Source organism: Polypterus senegalus, chromosome 1 (assembly GCF_016835505.1).
Source record: "Polypterus senegalus isolate Bchr_013 chromosome 1, ASM1683550v1, whole genome shotgun sequence".
In the NCBI taxonomy this organism is placed as follows: domain Eukaryota; kingdom Metazoa; phylum Chordata; class Cladistia; order Polypteriformes; family Polypteridae; genus Polypterus; species Polypterus senegalus.
Window position 1 is genome coordinate 146,562,332 of NC_053154.1, and position 18,320 is coordinate 146,580,651.

Here is an 18,320-nt window from a genome sequence, read left to right on the forward strand (position 1 = left end):
GCTCCCACCTAGGGCCCAGGCGTTTAAGTTCTGGGGAAAACTTGGGCGTTGGCTTCGGCCAGATGTCAATCAATCCCGCCAGGTGGTTGAGCAGGTAGCCTGTGAGGCGTTAGTTTACGCTATGCCAGATTGCCTCACCCAGCAGGTATGGAGACATCCCTTCTGGGATATGAACGGGCTCCTGGAGTTCATAGAGCGACACCTGGGAGTGAACCAATTCGAGGGTCTGAGAAGCCTACTCGTGGGGCCTGACAGGGACGGGCTGCCACCCCGGAGCTCTCCCATCATGTTGTCGCTACGGAGCCACCAGCGAAGTCAGACTGGGTGCTTACCCCACCGCTGTTTCAAGTGAGGCTAGGTGGGACACATCCTTCCCACCTGTCCCCTCAACGCAGAGCCCATGGACTGCAGCTACATGAGAGGAGAGAGGTACTATGCGCTGTCGAACCCTCTGGCGGTCACTAATACAGGAGTGGTGTTGGTGAATGGGCATTCAGTTGTGGCTTTATTTGATTCCAGGAGCAATATTACCATTGTTGCTCACCGTTATGTTTTACCGCAACAGTGGTTTGCAAAGTGGACGAGCATAACATGCGTACATGGAGAGACCAGGTCATACAGGTCTGTGAGGTGTTTTATAGCCTTGAAGGGGACTCCAAAACAGCTATTGGTTGCGGTGTTTCCCGAGCCCCCCTATCCGGTTATATTGGGACAAGACTGGTCCAAAAATAAATGCAGCAAAACAATCATCACTCCTGTACACAAGCTGGGTCTGATTATGGACGGTCAGGGGACCCTCCAAACTGCTCCCACGCCGTGCTCATCGGCAACCATTGATGCAGAAGGCAGCCCAGGAGGACCGTGCACCTGATGTATTAGCTGGCGTAGACTTTCAATTTCGCTCTACGTCGGTGTCATTTAAAAGGGAGCAGTGGAATGATGATTCCCTGAGGTTTGCCCAGAATGCTATTGTACCCATAGACGACCTAGATTCCACACCACCAGGACTCTACTTTGTCCTAGAAAATGACTTGTTGTACCAAGTTGCAGAACATGAAGGTGACGTGTGGAAGTTGCTGTTAGTGCCACGAACCTACCGGCGGGGACGAAAAGACGCTGGAGAGGATAAAACTCCGGTTTTATTGGCCCAGGATCAACAAGGAGGTCCGCCGTTTCTGTCAGTCTTGCCCAGTCTGTCAGTTACGCCAGATTCCCTGGAGGGAATCTCGATTGCCCTTATTGACGTTCCCTTTGAGAGGATCGGAGTCGATCTCGTAGGACCCCTAGAGCCTTCGGCCCTAGGCCATAAATACATATTGGTCACGGTGGATTGCGCAACACGATACCCAGAAGCAGTTCCCCTGCGAGCTGCTAACACAAAAAATATCGCACGGGAATTGGTAGGACTATTTTCCCAAGTGGGCATACTTACAGAGGTGCTTACGGACCATGGTACGCCCTTTACTTCAGATACGTTCAGGGAGGTGGCCAAGTTACTCCGTATTAAGCATCTCAAAATGTCCGTTTATCACCCACAGATGGACGGGCTGGTCGAAAGGTTTAACTAGACCCTTAAGCAGATGCTCCGCAAGGTAGTCAGCACAGACGAGAGGAACTGGGACCAGCTATTGCCTTTAGTCCTTTTTGCTTACCGGGAGGTGCCACAAGCCTCCTCGGGGTTTTCCCAGTTTGAACTTCTCTATGGGCGCCAACCCCAGGGTATTTTGGACTTACTAAAGGAAGGCTGGGAAGGGAAGGCACTTCCCTCCACAAACCTGTTGGAGTATATCGCGCAATTACGCGATCGATTAGACAAAATCCGGCCTATACTAAAAGTTCACATGTCTCGGGCTCAAGCAGCGCAGGCCCAGAATCATAAATGGAACTCCTCCCTACATGAATTTCAGCCAGGCAATCGCTTATTGGTGCTTGTGCCCACCTCTCACTCAAAACTGCTAACCCATTGGCAGGGCCCATACGAGGTTAAGGAAAGAAAGGGGCTCGTCGACTATTTGGTAAGTCAGCCAAACCATTGACCGAGCGAGAGGGTGTATCACATGAACTTACTAAAGCCATGGAAGGCCAGGGAGGAACAACCTCTTTCCGAGCCCACCCTCTGCTTTTTCTCCGAAAAGTCATGCTTAACCTCGGCCACAACCTCCCACCAATGACAGGAGCTCGAAGGAGCGATCCTATCTGCCTCAGAGGTGGTAAGTGAAGCACCAGGCTAGATATTGTGACAGACCCGGAGGTGGTTATCAAGGAACGACCCTACCGCCTCCCAGAGGCAAAATGGGCTGAGGTGGAGTTGGAGGTCCAGCGGATGTTGGACATGGGCATTATAGAGCAAATCCACAGTCCGTGGTCCAGTCCCATTGTTCTCGTGTCCAAGCCAGACGGCTCTTGGAGATTTTGCAACAACTTCTGACGTCTTAATCAGGTCTCCAAGTTTGACGCCTATCCCATGCCCCGAGTCGACGAGCTCCTCGAGAGGTTGGGAACGGCCCGGTATTTGACTACTCTTGACATGACCAAAGGGTACTGGCAAATTCCCTTAACGGCATCCGCTAAAGAAAAAACTGCCTTCAATAACCCTAGTGGACACTGGCAATACAAGGTCCTCCCATTTGGGCTGCACGGGGCACCAGCAACTTTCCAGCATCTGGTAGACAGAGTACTATGGCCCCACCAGTCCTATTGTGCCGCCTACTTCGATGACGTTGTCATCTTTTCCGGCACCTGGGAGGTGCATGTGTTGCAGGTTTACACTGTCCTCCTGATGCTAGTGAAAGCCGGCCTGCGTATCAATCGCCGGAAATGCTACTTTGGGTTGAACGAGGCCAGATATTTGGGCTACCTGGTAGGAGGGGGATGGTGAAGCCACAGTGTTCAAAAATAAAGGACATCCTGGATTGGCCCAATCCGATGATCAAGAAACAGGTGCAGGCTTTCTTGGGGTTAGCGAGTTACTACCGCCGGTTTGTACCTCGTTTCTCGGAGAGGGCAGCACCCTTGATAAATCTGACAAAGAAGAAGGCCCCTTTGCATGTGGTGTGGAATGAGGTAACGGAACAAGCATTCAGTGAATTAAAAACAGCCCTCATATTGTCACCTATATTGAGAACACCTAACTTTTCACTTCCATTTTTCCTCCAGACCGATGCTTCAGACACTGGCCTCAGTGCCGTGTTGAGCCAAAGTATTGACGGTGTCGAACACCCTGTGATTTACTTGAGCCGGAAACTGTTGGACTGGGAGACAAAGTATGCGGCAGTGGAACGGGAAGCCCTGGTGATAAAGTGGGTGGTAACTCACTACTACCTACTGGGCCGGGAGTTCACCTTGGTGACGGACCATGCTGCCCTCCAGTGGATGGCCCTCCACAGGGATTCAAATCATCAGGTTACCAGGTGGTTTTTGGGCCTGCAGTCATATAAGTTCTCTGTCACTTATCTTCGAGGTAATCTTCAGGCCAACACGGATGCCCTCTCACGGGCTCACAACCTCTCAGTTCGGGCCGCCCGACCTGGTGGGTCTGGGCTGGAGGGGGCCTGGGGGTCATGCCACGCACAAGTGCATGGGGGGCAGTTTAAGGACTCGGGCCGTATCGCAACAGGTCGTGCCAAGGGACAAAGGCGGTGCACTAACCTTCCTTTTCTTGTTTTCTCAGCCAGAACGAGGAATCAGCGCCATAACAACGCCCGGACAAGCCAAAAAGCCGCCATACTTCCGGGTTCCCTTCTACCCTTCAGTTCCCCTATGATGACGTCACCCATCCTGCATCACGATTTTCCCAGCATTCCACCTTCTAATTTCCGGTCCCCCTGTATAAATTGTCCCTCTTTCCCTTCATAATATGTCTTATGTTGACCTTGTAACAAAGTACATGGAGACGTTACTCTTTTTCTGTTGCAGTATATGGGGCTAAAACCACAAACCGTTATGCTGTGTTGTGTTGTTTCTTCCCACTAGAAACAACTGTTGCCAACAATGAAATGGCAGCACCCTTAAGAACAATGCAGAAAATGGGGGCGACTTGGAGGAAAATGTTAAACAAAATAGTGGTCAGTTGCTTGTTGGCACTTCATCATAGTGCTATTTTTTTCATTTCATTGTTTCTTTCATTATTTCACTGTTTCCTTAAGAATATACATGCTGGGCAACTGATAAGATAAATTAGTGTTCCTCACGTTCCAGTGTTTTTGTTCTAAATTTTTGATTCTGCCTTTCTACTTTCTCTTTTATCTGACGCTCAGATCCACCCTCAGGATGCACAGAATTTGTTTTTTTGCTCCCTTATCAACCCATCCCCTCTAATTTCACTGCCTCTTTCAGCTTCTTCTATTCAGGCTGTTTCTTCTATTCAAGTCCCTACATGACTGGTAAGATCACTGTCCCTATAATGCATAAATTGGATTCTGATCTTCCATCATCTTCTTTGTGCTGGCATACTATTTTTAAAAACTTGAAGCTTCAGTTAACAGAAGTTGCTTTTCTCCTAGATTACGTTTCACTGGAGACACGCTCTGTGCACTTTGCCTATTTAACACTTTGGGAATCTTCTTCCACATGCTCTGGGACTGTCCTTTCGGTAGCTGCTCACTGGTTATCTCTTTTCTCTTTTAAATTTCTCCACTTTTTTCTTTTCTATTTCTTTATATTCACCTGCTAAAGTCTTGATGGTCACAATGGTTTACCTGGAGGAGGAAAAAGAAGAATGACTTTTCTTGTTAAAAGGGAAGAATGAAAAATGTGGAATGATGGATGAATCTTGAATAGGGACATCCAAACTATGAGACACTCGAAAAACTAGTCAAATAATCACATACACAGTAATCTTTTTTTCATCTCCATAGCATTGCACACCTGCGACCCTCCCTCACACTAAAAAGCACCATCATACTTACTCATGCATTGGTCACTTCCCGCATTGATGATTGTAATTGTAATTCTGTTCTTTTTGGTCTCCCACGTAAGCTTCTCCATAAACTCAGGCTTGTTCAGAATTCAGCTTTCATGCAACACATTACCCCATCTCTTAAACAGCTTCATTGGCTTTTGCTAAAAAAATTCTTCTACTTACCTTCATAGCACTTCACAGACTTGCTCCATTATATCTCTCTGACCGCACCCTTAGGTCCTCTACATCTGGTATTCTCATCACCCACCCTGCACGCCTGATCACCATGAGTTCCAGGGCATTTAGTCGTAGTGCTCCACGTCTCTGGAACTCAATACCACAAAACATTCGGGACACAGATTCCCCACCTATTTTCACATCTCGTCTAAAGATTTATCTATTTAGATTAGCTTACACTACATGATCTTAGGCTGTATCCTTTTTTCTGTATTTTTAGTTCCATAGATATAGATCTATGTATATGTGTATGTGTACATGCATGTTTTTGTTGGTTTTATTATTTTATTATCTGTATGGTGTCCTTGGGTGTTTAGAAAGGCACCTTGAAGTAAAATGTATTATTATAACTATTGTTTTATTATTATTATAAGGAACAGCACATCTGGGTGTGAGTTTTCCAGATGGAACCCTCAGGTGGATATCTTAAGTAGCAAGCAATACTCATAGTCCAGTCTTAAAATCTAGGCAACTTCTTCAATTGTCAGAGATTACCTTGGCTGAGACTTCAGCCATCAGCAGTTTGCCCCAAACTGTTGCCCATTTGTTCCTCAAAATATTCAGTAAGATTAATACAGATGAATTGATGGCAAATAGCAGCTTCCCTGTGGCAATGGTTTTTAAAACATTCAGGAGCAGTTCAGCTAGTGTTAGCAGATCTTTCCTATCAGATCAATTTGAATTCACCATACATGTGTTATATCCTTGAAGATCTTAGTTAACATGTTCTGTCTCATCATTGCCTTCAAGATGATAACCAGACATAAGATTAAGTTAAATTCACAAAAATATTTTCAGAATATGGAAACAAATTGAGGTTCACAGTCAGAATTTATTGTTCTATGGAAGTCTAGCAACCTAAAAAACCCTTAATAGAAATGGAAATTAACTCCTTTGTTGAAGGCATCTTTTATAGGGTGATACAATGTGAACTCTTAAAGGCATTTAATAAGGACTAAAATAGTTTAAACTTGTGAATATAGTAGGTTTGTAATAACATTTAAAGAGATTACCTCCCACTGCTGTGGCCAGTGGAATATACTATGAAAGTAAAACTGTTTGGGATTACGTATCTAACAAGATTTCATTTTTATATCTCGTGCCAATTTTGGCCAATAATGGCGTTCTTTTTTTTTTAATTATTTAATTAAAATCAAATAACATTCCATACAAACAAGTCAAGTTTTACAAAACTAGGGTCGAAATAAGTCAACCAACCAAGGGTGTTCTTGTATTCATTCAGTTTTCCAGCCTGGGCAGAATCATATTCTCATATTAGGAAGTTGCTACAGTTAGATTCAGGAATGAACAGTTGATCTTCAGAGACATCAGTCTTCACCGTTTTGTTTTACTGAATAAAACAAGTCATTTGTAACTGAAAGTTGAAGCAAACAATAATCTTTGTTTATAACAAAACCAGCCAACCCGCAACGTACGCTGCATAATCAGGCTGTTTTTTTAATGATTTTTAAGCACAGGGAGAAAATGAACATTTGAAAAATCGGTAATATAATAAATCAGCAAGAAAAGCAACATTGTAACAATGCACGGAACGAACCAACACACAATTGTCCGTGACTGAAAACTGGCGGACCGCCATCGCACCTTGCTGATTTCTCGTTCAGTATGCACTGCCTGCTCATGTGCCCACCTCCAACTTGAGTCGTTGTCGTCTTTGCACAGTCCAGATGCACTTGTGACTCACGTAGACTTTCCGTGTAGATGCAAGTTTGTCGCGGATGCAAATCGCTGTATGTAGCGTGTAAAACAGTTTGCTATGGTGCACGCGGTCATGCATCGTAAACGAAAACTCGGTTTTTAAAGAACGCTTACTTCATTGTGTTTTAACCTCAGTTGTAAAGGATTGTTTTAAGGATCCCATGGGATAACCCTCGCAAACCGTTTTACATGCTGCATATGGCGATTCACCTCCGCGAGAAACATGCCTCTATGAACAGCCAATGTGGCCTCTGTGACAGACGAATATTAATGACACCTTTTTTCTGTGTCGTCGCGTCCGAGTTGGTGGGCGTGGCTCTGCGAGTTGTCGTCGTATCCAATGGTCTTGGAGTTGGTGGGCGTGGCTCCTTCCTGCGTGCGCCATAGGTGTCTTACTTGTCGGTGGCTTAGTGAATCCACGCCCCTTCCGGCGTGCTTTCCATGGGTGTCTTGCCTTAGTGAATTATATATATAGATTGGATTATTATTACCTTCAACTTGAAGGGATAATGCATTTCTTTTTTATTCTATCATAATAATTCAAAAAAGAACAAAAACTTATATTTACATAGTATATTTTATTGATGAAATGCAGTAAAGGCATTTGTAAGATATGAAATGCTGTAGAAAAATTGTTAAATTCATTTAAATTATTTTGGATGTTAATAATTACACATTTATATGTGGATAATATTTCTATGTTCTTTAAAACATTTGAAAAATCTGGATTCTAAGTTTTGCTATTACCTTTATTTTGACAGAAGCATTTTCTTTATTGCAATTGGTTATGGAGAGAAGCAGGAATAATGAAAAGGGAAGGACACGAATTGGAGTTTTTTATGTTTGGGGAGAGAGAGATACAGCTGCAAAAAAATCTACTGATCAGAATATCCATTAAATCCTGTACCTGTATCTCCAACCACCTGAAAGAGCCCACTCCTTACACGTAATTTAAGTTAACCCTTTGGGCTGTACCTGATAGCCATTCATATTGTCAGCCCCTTGGAGCCGAGTCACACCGGCTGTAAGGGTTGTCAGCTTTGGACATACAGGTGATGTGCAAACACCAAGGACTTTTTATACTGTATATTACTCTTTTTTCCACAAAGAAGCCGACAGGCTAATTACACTACCAGACAACATTGTTCCCGAAAAAATTCACCAGCAACTTGCTTCTTTTATTTCTGTAGAAAATGACGTACTTTCCACTATCACCCATATTCCCTTAATAATCACCTTATTCTCAGAGTTCAGTTTACCAGGTAAAAGTGATATCTTGGAGCTTATAACAAAATTTTATTCTTCCACTTACCATTTGGATCCAACACCTACAAGCGTTGCTAAATCCTGTATCATATATCTCCCTCATGATAACTACTATAATTAACTCTTCCCTTACTACTGACTTCTCATTAAAAATGGGCTCAATTACTCCAATTCTGAAAAACCCTGGCTTAGACCCTAATATCCTTAATAATTATTGGCCTATTTTAAATGCTCCATTCATATCAAAAATTCTCAAAAAGATAGTTGCCTCCAAACTTCAGTCCCATCTTTCAAAAAAATAACCTAAACATCCTAAACACACCACAGACATTACCCTGGTCAAATCACAAATAATTTTCTCCAGCAGCTGACATGGGACTCTTATCAATTCTTGTTCTTCTTGACCTCAGCTCTGCATTTGACACCATATCACATCAGATACTTTTTAAACGTCTAGCTAGTTTTGGAGTCTGTGGCCTTGTCCATCAACAGTTTTCTTCCTACCTCACTGACAGTGGGCAGTTTTTCAAGCAAAGTGCTTTGAGTCAGAGAATGCAGTCGTTACTCATCTCATCTACATCTTCCCAATAGGTAATATCTTTCAACACCATTGTATTCAATTTTGTTGTTATGCTGATGACACACAGCTTTATCTGTCCACTAAATCCACTTCTGTTTTCCCTCCAAATACTCTTATGGAATGTCTCCAAGACATAAAGATATGGATGACTCACAATTTTCTTCAATTAAATAGCAATAAAATTGAAGCGCTCCTCATTGATTCTAAAGCTACACTTGATAAGGTTAACCATTATTCCATTTTACTTACCATCACAAACATCTCTTCCCAGTTTAAGAGCCTGGGTAGTCATTCTAGATAGTACCCTCTCTTTTTCTCCCCATATAAGTAATGTTTCACAAACTGCCTTCTTCCATCTCCGAAACATTTCTAGACTTCGTCCTGTTGTTACACAAAACAGTACTAAAGTATTGGTTAATGCCTTAGTCACTTCATGTATAGATTGCTGTAATACTATTATATCTGGCATCCCTTGAAAACTTAATCCATCGCTTACAACTCATACAAATTTCTGCTGCTAGGATAATAAACTGTTCTAGACCCACAGAACATATCACACCTGTTCTCTTGTGGGTTCACTGGCTTCCTGTCTACTATCAAATACAATTCGAAATACTGCTCTTAACATTTAAAGCTCTCCACAATCTTGTCCCTCCCTGCCTCACTGATCACCTACAGATTTACTCTCCCTGTTGCCCCCTCAGATTCTCATCTGCAGCTTTACTTTCTGTACCACACATCAAACTCTGCTATATGGGAGCTCGAGCATTCTCTTAACTCTGGAATTCTCTTCCCTCTCACATCTGTCAGCTAGACTCAATAACACAGTTTAAAACTGCCCTTGAAGCATATCTGTTTAAACTGGCATACCAACTATGAGTTTATCACAGTTACAGCCAGCTATCTTTGATGTTTGCTACTATTTCTGGACCTTTATTGCTATTTGATTTTATTGTCCTATTTGTTTTTATCTTTATTACTGTTGTTTAATTAATTGTAAGGTGACCCTGGATGCAAAGAAAGGCACCTATTAAATAAAATGTATTATTGTTGTTATTCTTATTATGGCAAGGTGGCCTGAGAGTACCCATGATGCCCACACTAGAGCCAATTCAGCAGTCTGTAAAAATGAGTGGGGGATGGCAAATGGGTGTTGGTGGATTTGTGCATACCTGTTTACACCGGTAAGTAACCTCAATACAGTGACTGAATTTGCAAACCCGCAATGTTTTGCAACATTATATATTTATAAAATCCAACTCTGCTGTCTTCAGAAATTACTAGGTGATATCAGATGTTCACCTCAGTGGTGCAGCATTGTGACGGTTGTGTGTGCAGTGCTGCGGGTGTACTATTGCCTTACGAAGAAGAGATGGAGGTTGGAAAAGTAAAAATGTCCCAATTTTAGAACAGAGGGTGTATACCAGGCTAAGGGGACCATCCCAATTACTTTGTTTTCTTTAACAGTATGGATTTCATTCATCTTCAAGTATTCCAAAAAATGTATATTTAAAATACAAATACAAAACGTGCAGTTCAAAGGAGTTTGGAGGTTTTTAATAAATAATGGAATTAATTTAGTGGTACTCATCTTCCTTTGGAAACTATTTAAAATAACAGATGATATAAATGAAATATAAAGTCCAAAAAAGGTTTGAACCAGCCACCTGTATAATTTTTCCTTGCTGCGAAAGAGTTAAATTGGGAGTGCCTGTACATTGTGTACAGATACGAGTCCAAAACAGAACTGACTTAAGGAGGCAAAGATGGCAGTTTTAAGAAAGAGCAGAGGAAGTGAGGTCATCAGGATCGGAAACGGAAGTGAGGTCATTGGACCAAGGTGGAATTTCCCGTAATCGGTCTGCAGTGGAAAGAGAAAAAGGATCAGTACACTCCTCCACCCCCTGGTCTGTATAAACATATACTAACAATTTTAAAATTGCCTCTTGACTGTCCAAGCAGTGTCTATGTAGCTAAAAGAGAGCAAAGTCGGGTTGGCAATTCTTCTCTTTGCTCGCTCATCCCGCTTGTGTTTCCTCTCACTGTTGGAAAGGCTACCATATCCCTCTGTAAACAATTATATTCTTTTGTCACCTAAAGGAGTAAAACATTATCTTTCATGTTGTGTGTCCATTATTTCCTTTGTGTTTGTTTTAGAAAAAATAGCTGCCTGATGTGGATGCCAACTTATATGACTTGAACATGTTATTGGCTGAAATCACACACTATCATCTCTATGTTTTACATAAATCATCTATGTTTTATTAAAAACAAAAACACGGCCATGCGCCTACACCCATTTTGTGTTGTCCGTACTTGTTATACGAATATGCAGTAGTCTTTTATCTAAAAATGTCATCCAGCAGTAACACTAACAAGAGGAAAAGCAAATTCTCGGACCAAATGAAATGAAGTATCTGTGCTTTGGTGACGGACACACCAAAAACAAAGCAAAGTGTTTGGTTTGTGATTCTTACGTGTCCGTTGCAAACAAGGGTACCACTGATTTAAAACAACTTGTTACCAACAAAAAACACAGAAACATGGTAAAGACATCTGCATTGTTTGCCAAAGTCATGTCACTTTTTCAGCTGAAACATTCAGCTGAAGCAACATTAGCATTTCACACTGTTGCTCATCATCAGTCATTTAAATCTATGAATTGCACTGCTGGTCTAATGTGTAGGCAGTTTGATGGCTCCGAAACTGCTAAAAATATTTCATGTGCCAGGACAAAAATGGAGGCAATTGTAGACAATGTCATAGGTCTTCCCACTGTTATGGAAGTAGTAAAGTCATTATATAGCATTAACTGCTTTGGAATTGCAACAGATGACAGTAACCATGGTGTACGGAAATTATTCCCAATAATCATTCAGTATTTTAATTGGAAAGCTGGTGTAACTCAGACTAGATTACTTCCACTGGATATCATGCCAAATGAAATGTCTGAAACGGTATCTAATTACCTGCTGGAAACCCTTGAGAAATACAGTCTGTCGTCAAAATGCTAGACAATGCAAACATGAACTTTGGGGGCATCAACAGGAAAGAAGGCAAAAATGTTTTCTCACAAGCCTTAAGAAGCCATTGGTGGGCCTTGGACATCGAGCCCACATTCTTCACAACTGTTTTAGACACGGTGCAGATTTAATGGCAATCAATGCTGAAGCAATTGTGCTGAAGGTGTTCACCTATTTTTTATGTATACTGTTCGCACAGAGGCTCTAAAAGATTTCTGTGAATTCATTGATGTTAAGTATCAGCAGTTGCTATACCACAGCAAAAACAGATGGCTCAGCCTATTTCCAGCAATTAAGAGGCTATTGCAGTTATTACCTGTGCTGAAAATATACTTTCAGAGCATAAATCAGCCACAGATACTGACCAAGAATTTTTTCGAGAACAGTTTTTCAGAAGTATATTTGTGGTTTTTGCATTTGCTGATGTCAGTTTTTCAAGTGAAAATTGCAGCCAGTGAAATGGAAGAAACATCGGCATTGGAGGTTTATAACATCCTATAGTCGATAAAGCAAATCCTGCTTAGCAGACAGAGTGAAATTTTTATTTCCCTGAAAGTGAGAGAACTTCTGAAAAAACTGTATGAAGACAACTAAGATGAAGAATGCAAGACATTCATGACAGGAATTTAGTCCGTGCAATGATAATTTGGAAAAGTGGTTGACACCCGTCGATGAATTTTCAGTACTTTTGTTGGATGTTTTTAAACAAAGTGAAAGACAGTACGATGATCTGTGGCCATGTGTACAGTTTATGAGCAAAAAAGGTATTGTTGTGGACGATGTTCAGTTGTTTGACCAGGGCAGAAAGATGACAAGTTTTTTTTGTCTCCTTCATGAACAGTGGAGTTCATACTTTGTAAGTTGTGCAAATGAAGCCTGTTACTCAGAGCTGCTTAAAATCTGCAAATTTTTCTTTTGTATTCCTGGGCACAATGTCAGCATTAAAAGAGCATTTTCCTTGATCAACACACAGTGGACAAAAGAAAGAAATATACTGTCTGTCGGAGGAATTCTTCTTACTAAGTACAATTTTAAGAACGTTTCTTGTCTGGAATTCCACACCTATGTTCCCGGAATGATGAACTGCCTCATCTGAAAAATATGAAACTGCATAGTTATAATATAATTTTTAATTATAATGACTCATTTTGTGACCTGTCAAATGAATTGTTTTAAAAGTTTTCATTGTAACACTCTATTCACACTGTGTTCCGTGAATAGAAAGGGACGCATTCTCCTTCGTCCTCCCTTAGGTGTGCAGGTATCTGGTAACCCTAGGACTCCTGACTCACCACAATAAAAATATAAGCTAACATGCATCTTTCTTTCTTTCTTTCTTTCTTGATAATTTGTTACCCTATTTCTATTATAACTGGTACTTCTGCTTTGAATGAAGTTTTTCATAGTTTAATTTTAGTAAATTATTCTTCATGTTTCCCCTCCTCCACTGGAAAACAAAAAATATACTATACTAAAAGAAGTGAACAATCTGCATCTACATACTCTAATGTTAGTACCAATTAAACCTATTGAACAGATTTCACTGTAATAACTTATCCCATAGATCACAACCTTATAGATCAAACCAGTATGCCATAAGTGCAGCAAGTGGTGTTAAGAATGTCCTCTTATCCAAGTTAAACAATATTTTTAAACACATGGAGCAAGCTTAAAACCTCGTCAAGATTTTGTTTGTGGATTTTAGCAATGCATTTAACTTCTCAGTCAACAGATGCAGCTGAGTTGATTTAATTTAGGATTAATCAAAATTTAATATGTGGTTGTACAAAATTCTTAACAATAGCAGCCAGCAAGTGTGTTTTAACTCTATATTGTAATTGTAAAAAATTAACAGACACTGTACAAGGATGGGTTTTCTCCTATGTAGTGTACATTTTGTGCATAAATGATTACTGAGCTTAATTCTTATCTCACATGTGTGTTAGGTAGATAGATAGATAGATAGATAGATAGATAGATAGATAGATAGATAGATAGATAGATAGATAGATAGAAAATGAGCTAAGTAAAAGATAGATAGACAGACAGACAGACAGACAGATAGATAGATAGATAGACAGACATGTAGACAGACAGATAGATAGATAGATAGACAGACAGACAGACAGACAGACAGACATGTAGACAGACAGATAAATAGATAGACAGACAGACAGACAGACAGACAGATAGATAGATAGATAGATGTGAAAGGCACTATATGATAATAGATAATTTTTTTTAATTTTAAACAGACCTTTATTAACAATTATAACATAATTGCAGTCAAATTAACAGTCAAAATTAATCAGCATTTAATAACACAGTTTTCCTACTCATACTTTAAGACTAGACATTCATCTTCCAAGGAGCATAAAACATCATTTACAGCCCAGATCTCTCTAAATATATCTAATTGATTAATTAATTTAAAATATTCAAATTCGATTCTCAATCTCCTTTGAAGGAGGACCTTAAACATTAATAGAGCATCAGTGGTTTTCAAATCTTTATCTCGGTTTCTTCTCGTTTTTAACGTTGCCATCTTGGCCTGGCCTAACAAAAAATTGCCAAGTAAACATTGTCTTTTACAAACTCTTGACACCGGCATTCCAAAAATATAAATGAGGTTATTAAATATAATTCCCAAATCCTTGAACAATAAATCAAGAAAATGCAGCAGTGGTTGTAATCTGGTACAATACAGAAATAAATGATAAACTGTTTCTTTTTGAAGGCAGAATGGACACTGATCTGTTGTGCTGGCACCAATGGTTTTTAAAAATGAATTGGTGGCTACTGCCACATGTAGAATCCTCCACTGCAGGTCCCCAACTCTTTTCTCAATTGGCGGTTTATATAAAGTCCTCCATGCTGGAGATGTCGTGTCATGCAGACACAGAGTGTTCCTCCACAGGGTATCAGTCATGTCTTTCAAATGAATAAAATGGGACACTTTAAGACACCAGTCATACAATTCTTTTTTTGACAAATTTTGGAAAGAAATTCCATTTATGTGATTAATTGTTAAAATTGAGTTATTAGAACTGATAAAATCTTTTACATTTGGTTTAATTGTAATTTACATTCAGGAGGTTCTGCCTCTTTATGAGATCTCCTGAGATATAATCCTCACACAGAGGACCTGCACCCAATTGCACTAAAGAGACTTTAAGTTTGTTGATTATCGACCCCCCAAGACGGACAGACCTAATCCCAAGCTCATGTGCCACAGCTGCCCCAGACTTCCACTGGTTGCTGACTGGATCAATAAAGTTGGCTACTTTGGTAAAGCCTTTGTTCATTAGCAGTGAGTTTAAACTGACCGAGTCAAACTCCAAGACTGGATTCCATATTACCGGTTCTTCAAGTAACCAGAAGACTGACTCCACATTAATTCCCACTCTGTTTGTTTTGGTGTGCCAAATCAATAACATGTTGCGTAAAAGGTGGGCAGCACAGATAGCCAATCGCTTGACATCAATTAAAAGAGTTGCCAATCAAAATTAAGATTTCCGACCCTGTGAAAAAAGCAATGCTAAACTCCTCCACAGTAAAGGCTGAGGGGCATACAAGAGACGCTGTAAATCTGTCAGCCTAAAAGCTTCAATTCTGCACAGAATGTCCACCAAGCCCTGACCACCTTCATCCACAGGCAGATGTACCACACTGCGTTTCACCCAATGAAGTTTGTCCCAAAAAAAATCCAGTAATATCCCTGAATTTCTTTTAACAGCCAAACTGGAGGATCTGCACACCTAAATTTATGCCAAAGCATTGAAGCAATCAAATTATTAACAATAAGCACCCTACCCCGAAAAGAGAGCTTAGCGACCACCCATTTCCATTTGTTCAGTCTCCCCTGAATTTGGTCAATTAAACCTTCCCAGTTATCAGCTGTGGCTCCAGACTTCCCAATGTAAATTCCCAGATGTTTAAATACCTTAGAGTTCCATGTTAGACCACTTGGGAGGTTTGGGGGAGGACAGTCCCAGTTGCCCATCAGAAAGGCATTACATTTGGACCAGTTGACCCTGGCAGATGACACCGTTTGAAACACCTGTAAACAGTCCTGCAGCAGGACAACATCATCAGGTTCAGTGATGACAACTGTGACATCGTCAGCATATGCCACCACCTTAAAAGATGCAGTGGGACACACAGGCAATGACAGGCCGTGAAGACATTGGCGAAGTCTGTGGAGCAGGGGCTCTATGGACAGCGAGTATAGCATACCGGAGAGTGCACACCCCTGACGAATGCCCCTTGTAACAGAAAATGGGGCTCCCAACCCTCCATTAATTTTTAAAACACTAAACACATTTGTGTACATTAATTTAATATATCCTAGAAAGGTCTCACCAAAACCAAACCTTTCTAGAACTTAAATAAATACTGGTGGTCTACCCGTCAAAGGCCTTCTCTTGATCCAATGAGATGAGACCGCCTTAAACCCAAAAATCTCAGAGGCAGATACCAAATCCCGCACAAAGAAAATGTTATCAAAAATGCATCGTTCAGGGACACAGTATGACTGATCGAGGCCACCAAGCAGTTCATGACAGTCCTCAGACGAAGAGCCAGCGCTTTAGAAAAGATTTTATAGTCTGAGCAAGCAGGCTGACCGGTCGCCAGTTTTTAATGTTGCAGAGGTCCCCTTTTTTAGGTAAAAGAGTCAAGACTGCTCTCCGACAACTCACAGGAAGTTCTTTATCCCTGATGCTCTCCACAAACACAGTCAGGAAGTCCTTACCCATGATATCCCAAAAGGACTTGTAGAATTCGACGGAAGTCCATCGATCCCAGGGGCTTTGTTCTGATTTAAACTCCCAAGAGCACTAGTGAGCTCCTCCAGCGATAGTGGCAGGTCGAGTTCTTCCTTGGTGGATGGAGTCAGCTGTGGTAGGTCATTAAAGAAAATTTCTGTGTTTGAAGACAAGTCCACTGTTTCTGCAGAGAATAAGTCTTTGTAAAATTTAAGGCAAATTCCGGATCTCCTCGGTCTCCGTCATTCAGTCCCATCTGCAGTTTTCAGACAGTGAATGATTTTTGCCTGAGCAACCTTCTTCTCCAATGAAAAGAAAAACTGCGTAGGGGCGTCTATTTGGGAAATATTCTGGAATCTCCCCCTGACAATGGCGCCCTTCACCTGTTCATCCAGCAGGGACCTCAGAGAATCTTTTTTGTCTTTTAGAGACTCAAGCAAATTGGCATTAAAACCGGTTTCCAGTTTGGTTTGAATTATCCCAATGTCCTCTTCCAGTTCTTTAATGGCCATGGTGACCTTTCTAGAAGAATGTTCAGAATAAAACTGGCAAAAGAGTTTAATTTGGACCTTGGAGACGTCCCACCATTGCTTCAGAGATGAGAATTCATTTTGCTGAGTCTCCATTTGTCCCAAAAGAGACGAAAGTGTTGAAGAAATAGAGAGTCTTTAAGAAGTTTAGTATTAAAGTGCCAGAAAGATTTAAAATTACGCTCAGACCCCAAAGAGAAACGAGTGAGAGCTAAACTATGGTCTGAAAACCCTGTGGGCAGAAGACAAGAGCCCAAAATGAGGTTCAGATTGTGCCGTAAAGTATAAATCCTGTCCAGCCTTGCCATGGATAACATGCCACTGGAGGCCTTGAGCCATGTGTACTGTCTTGCGTCGGGTTCGACTCTCTCCACACATCCACAAGTTCTTGCTGATGAAGGACCGACTGCAACACCTTGACTGACCCGGGTGAGGCTCAGCCCATTCCTGTCCATCTCTGCATTTTCAGTGCAATTAAAATCGCCAGCTAAGAACACAACGTCCTCTGAACTGCACTCAGCTAGCACGTCTTTTAACAAAAGAAAAAGAAACTCTCTTTGCCTTCATTTGGAGCGTAGACATTTAAAAAATAATGTTTTTCCCTGAATACGCATAACGACCTTCATGAGACGACCTTTAATTTGCTCAAAACAGTCAATGGACTCCGGGAGAAACGCCTTACTGAAGAGCACTGCCACCCCTGCGCTGGCACTGGAGCCGTGGCTCAGAATCGATGTCCCACTCCAGTCCCTCTGCCACTCCGACTCATTCATTGGGTCAGTATGAGTTTCTTGAAGAAAAGTAACATCTAGTTTTTTCTGTTCCAAATATTGAAAAGTACGGCTCTCTTTAAGGAGTCTCTGCAGCCGTTAACGTTCAAAGAGCCCAAAGAGAAAACAGGCATTAGAAAGAAAAGAAACGGAGCAGCAATGACAAGAAGAACTTTAACTAATGAAAAAGAGAGGAGCTGGTGTGGAGCCATTATGTGCTGGAGGTGAGAGACTTTCTAACTTTACTGATAACATTCTTTAAACGATTAAATTATTTTCTTTCCATTCCCAAAGGAACAGCATTGCGCATAACTCGCTTGGCTGAAACCAAAAGTTCCAGGTCAGGAAAATGTTCTACACATTCACCTTCCTTTTGCCTTCAAGAAAATCCAGAAAGCTCAGAATGCTTTCAGTGCTGTACTCGTTGTTCCAAGAGTGCCAGTTAAATTGTCACTTGACATACAAGAGTCACTGTCCTCACCACCCTGCTGACTCCCCTCACACTCTGGGCTAATTGTCACCTCTCTGG